The sequence below is a fragment of the Pinus tabuliformis genome, chromosome 2_2 (assembly GCF_031772625.1).
Source record: "Pinus tabuliformis cultivar Carrire ecotype Pingquan chromosome 2_2, CPIR1, whole genome shotgun sequence".
NCBI lineage: Eukaryota > Viridiplantae > Streptophyta > Pinopsida > Pinales > Pinaceae > Pinus > Pinus tabuliformis.
This window is the reverse complement of record NC_142300.1, coordinates 497,017,715-497,025,793: the sequence shown is the minus strand read 5'-3', so window position 1 is coordinate 497,025,793 and position 8,079 is coordinate 497,017,715. Positions and strand designations below refer to the sequence as shown.

Here is an 8,079-nt window from a genome sequence, read left to right as displayed (position 1 = left end):
TAAACCAAGGGGTTGGAGCATCCTTCAATTGATGCTAAGAATTTTGGAAGTTGGAGCTTCCTAATTGATGTAAATTTTGAAGACATATATTAAGAAGTGTTCGGTGGTTTTTCTCCCGAAAGGGTTTCCACCTAAGAGAATCTTGTGTACCATATTGATATCATGCATTATTGAATGGTGTTATTTATTGTTCATGTAATGTGATGTTGATTTATCTTTGATCTAATGTTAATGTTAATTAATGCTTAGAGAAGCTAAAAATTAACTAATTGGAAGGAAATATTGATTCACCCCTTCTTAGTATTTCCAACGCTATGTCCATGAAAGAGCATTCATTTGTTCTTTTCTCTCTGCATGCCCATTCTTGGGTGCACAAAATATTCAACGCCCCCAATCCTTGTGGAGTCTCTTCCTAATTTGATTTTGTGTTAGATATTCCAAATCATGGTTAGAAAATAAGGTTGGTTAGATCCCAAAATTATCTATATGTACTCTACCCATCCCTTGGATGAAAAACTTGGGTACAAATCCCAACTATCTTCATGGAGGCTGGTAGTTCAACTACCAATCCTATAACAACTGTTTTCCTTTGGAAAATTAGGTTTCTCATTTTTTTCCACACCACAAATGTCTCTTGGAAAGGGTTAATTCAATTGGTATAGGATTTCTATCATATTCACCCCCCCACGGCACTGTATGGGCTTCCCTCTCTCATTGTTCATGGTCCAAATTAAGGTTCCACCTCTTTCATCATTTGTTTGACATTTAAATTAAATACGAATTACAATATATTTGTTCTAGGTTTTTATCCCTTTCACACTTACATGCTCACAAGGAATCATTAGCATAATTGATTATATGCCCACATAGAAATCATTAACATAATAAATCAAATCATTAGAAAACTTCATCTCAAAGACACAGGTGGATAAGAGGCTTCTTCGTCTTAGGTTTTTACTCTATGTGTTGTTATTAGTGACTTCTCTACCTGGCCGGTTATCTAAATTTATATATTTGTATTTTGAATTATGTTGTATTTGTGTGGGTTTGGCTTCTTCTCTTTGGGTCTTATTCGTTCCTCGTAAGTGCTATAGTTCAAGGGGTATCACTCTGGTTTCTAATGAACTATATGGCTGGCTTCAATTGTAAGCTGGGGTTTATAGTACATTTTCAAATGTGATGGCATATTGGTTAGGGGGAATTGCTAGAGATTGGGTGTGGACACTCTGCATTTGAACAATTATTCCCTATCATTGCAACCTCACAGTATACATAGGTTTATATAGGTGCATAAATTCCATATTCATTAACCTTTTGACCTTCCTATAAAAATGGGTGAGTCACCTCAGGTTCCATTAAAAAAATTGCAAGAAGAAATCATGATTGGAAGGCCCAGTTATTGGTGGAGTATTCTAAGGACAGGAGGGCATGTGAGATTCTAGAGGCTACCCACGTAGATGAGCGCTACCGGGTGATGGATGAGGTCACCTAATATAAGGGGCACATATTTCTAGTTCCCAACTCGTAGTTGAGGGAGAGAATGCTCCTGGCAACACATGAATGACCATTGTCAGGGCATCAAGGGTTCAGGAAAACATACATGGCAGCCTGTGAACGTTTCACATGGAAGGGCCTCAAGGGGCACGTGTTGAGGAATGATCAGGTGTGTGAGGCATGTCAAAGGAACAAAGGGGAGTTGATTCATCCCGCATGATTATAACAGTCGCTCCCCATCCTCGAGGGGAAATGGGAGAGTACCTCCATGGACTTCATCATGGGGTTCCCCACAGTATAGGGCAAGGATTGCATCTACGCAGTGGTTGATCGGTTGACCAAGTATGCCCACTTTTTTGCCATCCCTACCTGATATTTGGCTTCACAGGTTGTAGATTTTTTCCTCAAGGAGGTCTTCTGGTTACACGGACTTCCTAAGAACATAGTGAGTGACTGGGATATCTGGTTCAAGGGAGGCTTCTGGCAAGAGCTCTTTAGCTTATTACTAAGTTCACCCCTAGCATGAGCTACCACCCCCAAACAGATGGTCAGACTGAGCAAGTTAATCAGTGGATGGAGGGGTACCTGAGGAACTATGTGACTGGGTAGTAGAGGGCTCGGATTTGGTGCCTGCACTTGGGCGAGTATTGCTAGAACACCACCCATCACATGTCCATCGGTATGACTCCTTTCCATGCCTTATATGGTTATGATGCATTATCTTTTGCTGACATTGTTTTTGGAGATAGTCGTGCCCCAAAGGCCAAAGATTGGATCCTAGAGAGCCAAGACATCCTCAAGGCTCTCAAGGATAAATTAGTGACAAGCAGAACCAATAGAAGATGTACACAGATAGGCACTGAACTGAGAGGCATTTTGAGGAGGGGGATTTGGTGTACCTTTGGTTACAGCCATACAGCCAGTCCACATTGAATCAGAAGGGGGCCAAGAAGAGAAAACCACGTTTTTATGGGCTCTATAGGGTAGTCAAACGAGTTGGGGAGGTGGCCTATGAGTTGAAGCTACCTCCGAGGAGTAGGATCCACAACATATTCCATGTCTCATGCCCTAAAAAGGTGTTGGGACACAGGTGATAGCACCATTGGAGTTACCCCCACTAGATGATGAAGGCCATTTGGTTTTGGATCGTGAAGCCAGTTGGGAGAGACGGGAGAGGAAGTTGAGGGGTAGGACCATTAGGGAGTTTTTGGTGCATTCGAAGAACCTGCCAGATGAGGATGCCACTTGGGAAGGTTCACACATTTTGGAGAGCCTAGCATTGAAGTTGCTTAAGGGCAAGCAACATTTGGGAGGGGAGGATTGTCAGGTCCCTTTGTAGAATTCTTGTAGAAACTCCGATAGATCTAGAATTCGAGTTAAATTGAACACAAGTAATTTGCTGATATTAAAGAGAGGAGAGAAAGAATTTGCTCCATAAAATCAATGTATTAAACTAATGAACAATATAAATACATGAGAAACCAAACTTCTAATCCCAAAGGGAGGTGGTTATATAGAAATTGCTGAATCTAGAAAACTAGGAAAAAACTAGTAAAAAACTAAAAAAGGCGAAGAAAAGCTAAAGGGAGGCCTAAAATAGCAACAATGACTCACGAAAACCTATGCCAGCTATCAGCCATGAGAAAATCATGAGGAGGGGCGCATTTCCCAAGGAAGGCTACCTTAAAAACATGCTAAAATGGTTTGGGGGACCAAATCCCTTGATTTAAGGGGGAATGTTCATGTGGGGCACCAATCCTTAAGTAACTTAAGTGGATGAGGTGTGTGTTGGGCCTCAAAATAGTCCCTGTTTTCACTCCATTATTCACCAATATCTTCACATTTTACCTTCATGTCACCTCCATTCCACCTCCATATCATTACATTTACCTCATTATTGGGTTATAACAATGCTTTTCCAAAGTTTATTAATTCTTAACATTTTTAAGTGAATTTATGGCTAAGCTTTAGAAAATAATATGCTCATACTTATACCTAACAATTAGAATGAGTTTGTTGACATGTGTAGGTACAAAGGAAGCTTCCAGGGCATCTTTATGTGACCTTGAATGATCAAATTCGAATTTGATAAGATAAGCCTCATGGAAAAGATCATGGAGAAAATCATGGACCTCATGGAGGAAATCATGGAGGATAGGGTTATGTGTCTAGATGGTTGAGAAATGTATGGAACTAAAAGAGAGATTAGTGGATCATCATTATGAGTTTGTTATCTCATCCTATTGTATAAATAGGAGTACCTCCTCCATTCCAAAGGGAGGACTCTTGGAGCATTGTATCCAATTTATGATGGCATAGAATAAAGCTTCATTTTGCATACATTTCCATTATGTAGTTTTATTTCCATTATGTAGTTTTTAGATATAAGTTTCCTTAATGTAGTATATGGAATAATTTGTCTTGTTCTTAAGAGAATTGAGCTCACTCTAAAAGGATGAGAGAAACATGTTATTTCATATTAGATCTTATTTCATTTACTTGCTTAGATGTTTGATGTTTGAGGATTTGTTTATGATTGATGAATGAGTTTTAAATTAGAATCTTATAAACTTATGAGAGGATATCCAAGGGTCTAAGTTAGGCTCTCTCTCCATTTGGTTTGCATGATAATTGAAATTCATTCTTTTGCTTTTATGTTTCAAGTATCATATGAGGAGATAACCAAGAGTCTAAGTTAGGCTCTCTCTCCATTGATTTATATGGTAATTGAAATTCATTCTTTTGTTTTTATGTTTCAAGTTATTTCATTTCTTATGCTTGTGAATGAATCTTAGTTTAGTTTGGATTAGTACATGAGAGGACAATCAAGAGACTAAGTTAGTCTCTCTCTCTACTTGAATCTGAACAACAATTAAGTTCATTCTCTTATCTTCATTTCAAGTTTCTAGTTTTATGTAATCAATGATTTCTCTATGATACTGTAGGGAAGGACAACCAGGACCTCCTAAGTTAGGAGCCTCTTCCCTTGCATATTATATTGAATCGCAAATAATTTAGCTAGACGTAGAGTTAGTTGCCTACTCTTGCATATATATTGTTGGCACCATCACAAGCTTACGAGTTTCCCTGGTTGATAATTTAATGCAGCAATTTAAGCCCAATAAATTGCCCAACATTTTGGCGTCGTTGCCGGGGATGGTGCTAAGGGATTAGGCATTAGGAATTTAATTCAGTATTTTTCTTTAAGACAAAATAATTTGTGGGACCTGGTGACAGCAGGATCTTCACAAAGAAGTTTAAGTTTGAGTTTTCAGATAGTTTAGTGTTTAGCTAGTTTTAAATTTCATCTTTTCAAAAACACCCCCCTACATAAATAAAAACGAATCAATCGATTAGTATGCTCTCTTCCTGCGCTTCGTGCGATCAGGAAGATCAGAAAATCTATTGATTTCGTTCGAATAAAACTACTCTTGCTGGAGAACTAATGTGCAACATGACAATAAAGAATTTTGTGAATGAAAAAAACATCTTTTAATTTTTAGATGAAATTTAGTTTTTTATTTTAGATTTAAAAAATAAAAATTTTAATAATATATGTATCATATATACATATTATTATTAAAAAAAAAAAAAAAAAAAAAAAAAAAACTAACTTAATTATAGTCATTGTTTAATAATAGGTTGTTGATTTTACAACTTTAAAAAATCTCAACTTAAATAACAAATTAAAAAATTTTGTTTTTTAATTTGTTGTTTAGCAAAAAAAATCTAAAGCAATAACAAAATCAACATAAAAAAAATACAAAAAAAAATATGTTTTCATTTCTTTTTTTCTTTTTAAGATTTGTTGTTTAAAAAAAATTTGTATGTAATAATATGTATATCTCCTATATATATATTATTATTAAAAAAAAAAAAAATTCATTCTGTTGTGTTTTTCATGAACGATGAGATGGATTGTTCGAGTCTCGGCTGTTCTTACAAATGCTCCTTATATGCTGAACTTGGATTGTGATCATTATATAAACAATAGCATACTATGTAATAGCGATTCGTGAATCCATGTGTTTCATGATGGATCCTACTGTTATGTGCAGTTTCCCCAGAGATTTGATGGTATTGATAGGCACGATCATTAATCCAATCGCACTTAAAAAGCTAATCGCCAATTTAGCAGACAAAAACTGACCCATCTTAGATTAGCCTTCCAAATTCTACTCATGAGCCCTGTTTTGCACAAAGTTTAGCATACAAATCGACCCCTCTGAGACAAGCCATCAAAGGTCCAATCCCTCTGGTTTCCTTTTCCTTCAAATTTAACCGAAAATCGGCAGATAAGGCCCCATAATCCTACCCATAAACCAGTTTTCTCTTAATTTTCGCGTACGAGTTAATTGATTTTGGATATTAGTATGGCCAAGCTCATTGAGACTCATTCCTGCGTTCCTTCAACGGAGAGGGACCGTGGGATTCTCATAGTAGGAGATGCGAAGACCAACTCTATCATATACTGCAATGGCCGATCCGTGATCATGAGAAACCTGGACAATCCCCTGGAAGCTTCTGTTTATGGAGAACATTCATATCCTGCAACTGTGGCTCGCTTCTCACCAAATGGAGAGTGAGTTGCATCAGGGGACACTTCTGGCACAGTTCGAATCTGGGGACGAGGTTCGGATCATACTCTCAAATATGAGTACAAGGCTCTCGCTGGAAGGATTGATGATCTCGAGTGGTCTGCCGATGGACAACGGATCGTTGTATGTGGAGACAGTAAAGGCAAATCAATGGTCCGGGCTTTCATGTGGGACTCTGGCACAAATGTTGGTGAATTTGATGGGCATTCAAGGCGTGTTCTAGATTGTTCCTTTAAACCAACACGACCATTTCGTGTTGCCACATGTGGAGAGAACTTCTTGGTGAACTTTTATGAAGGACCACCCTTTAGATTTAAGACATCACACAGAGATCATTCAAATTATGCGAACTGCATAAGGTTCACTCCAGATGGAACCAAGTTTATTACTGTTGGTTCGGATAGAAAAGGAATGATTTTTGATGGCAAGACGGGTGAAAAGATTGGGGAGTTGTCTAAAGAAGGTGGCCACACGGGCAGTATTTATGCTGCTAGCTGGAGCCCTGACAGTAAACAGGTACTTACTGTGTCTGCAGACAAGTCTGCTAAAATATGGGAGATTAGTGAAACTGGTAATGGAACTGTGAAGAAAACATTGACTTTTGGAAGCCAAGGAGGAGCTGATGACATGTTAGTTGGCTGCCTTTGGTTAAATGATCATCTGATTACTGTTTCTCTTGGTGGCATCGTCAGCTTACTCTCTGCAGTTGATCCAGATAAACCACCAAATCAAATGCCAGCCCATGGTTTGCATGTCAGAGGATAGTGCCGCCGTGCTGCCTCTAGGCATGGCGCCCTAGGTGCTCCCCGAGCTCGATGATCTCACCGCGGGATCATTGTGAGGCTCCATTGTGATCTCGAGGTGTTGCCACTGCGTTGAAGAGAGGCAAGTTTGTTGAGTATGTGCCTGCTCGGGAGTATCACCATCGGCACACCAGATCCTTGTATTGGGAAGGCGCTCTCATTGTCCCCATGGGGAATCATCCCCTGTTCCGCTTCTTCCTCAGATGGTTGATGCCGCCCAAGGATCTACAAACCAGTTGCAACATACTCCATATCCTCCACAGCAAACTGGCATACAACCAAATTCAATGAACTTTCATTCATGGAGCCCTGAGGCAGGAAAAGGAAAAGGCGTAATATCCTGAATATCAATTATATCTGCCATACAAGGGGATTAGCACTGATACTCAATCCATCCAAAATCTTCCACAGCGCTGCCATCCTTTTTGTTCTGCATTTATTTTGGTTTGTTTTATATTTTTAGGTTTATTTTGTTTTTATTTAATTTGTTATGATTCTGCTTTAATGTTTGTTATATTATTAATATGTTAATATATTAATTATATTAATATATTGATATAATAATTTTAATTATAATTTGTTGTAAATAATTGTTAGTTATATTATTAACTAATGATTGTTATAAAAAGTGTATTAATACATTAATATATTAATTGTATTAATTATATTAATATATTAATATCTTTTATAATTGCATTATAAAATATATTAATGTTGTTATTATAATTAATATATTGATATATTGAATGTATTAATATATTAATTTATTATTATATTTGTATTTTGTTGTGTGATTTGTTTTTTATTTTGTATATATTTTGATTGATTAGATTTGATATATTTAGTTAATATTTGATTTGTATTAATATATATATATATATATATGATTGTAATAATATATTAATTATATTAATATATTAATATGATTGAATTAATTATATTAATTTAATATATTAATATGATTGTATTAATTATATTAATATATTATGATCATATATTATCTTTTGTTATCAAGTTTCAAAAAAAAAAAATTAATAATAATAATAATAATAATAAAAACAAAATAATAAAAAATATTGTTGTTTAGAAGGATTGGCATGTGCGGGGTACTGGCATAAAACAAAATTTTGGGAGCATGAAAATTGAGAGAATCAGGGGAATTACAAGAACAGGATGAAAAACTT

General features: G+C 36.5%; 1 pseudogene; it reads left to right on the top strand.

Annotated features, from left to right (window-relative positions):
• Positions 1-5,847: 5,847 nt before the first annotated feature.
• LOC149193545 (actin-interacting protein 1-2 pseudogene) lies at positions 5,848-6,857 on the top strand (annotated as a pseudogene).
• Positions 6,858-8,079: the final 1,222 nt, after the last annotated feature.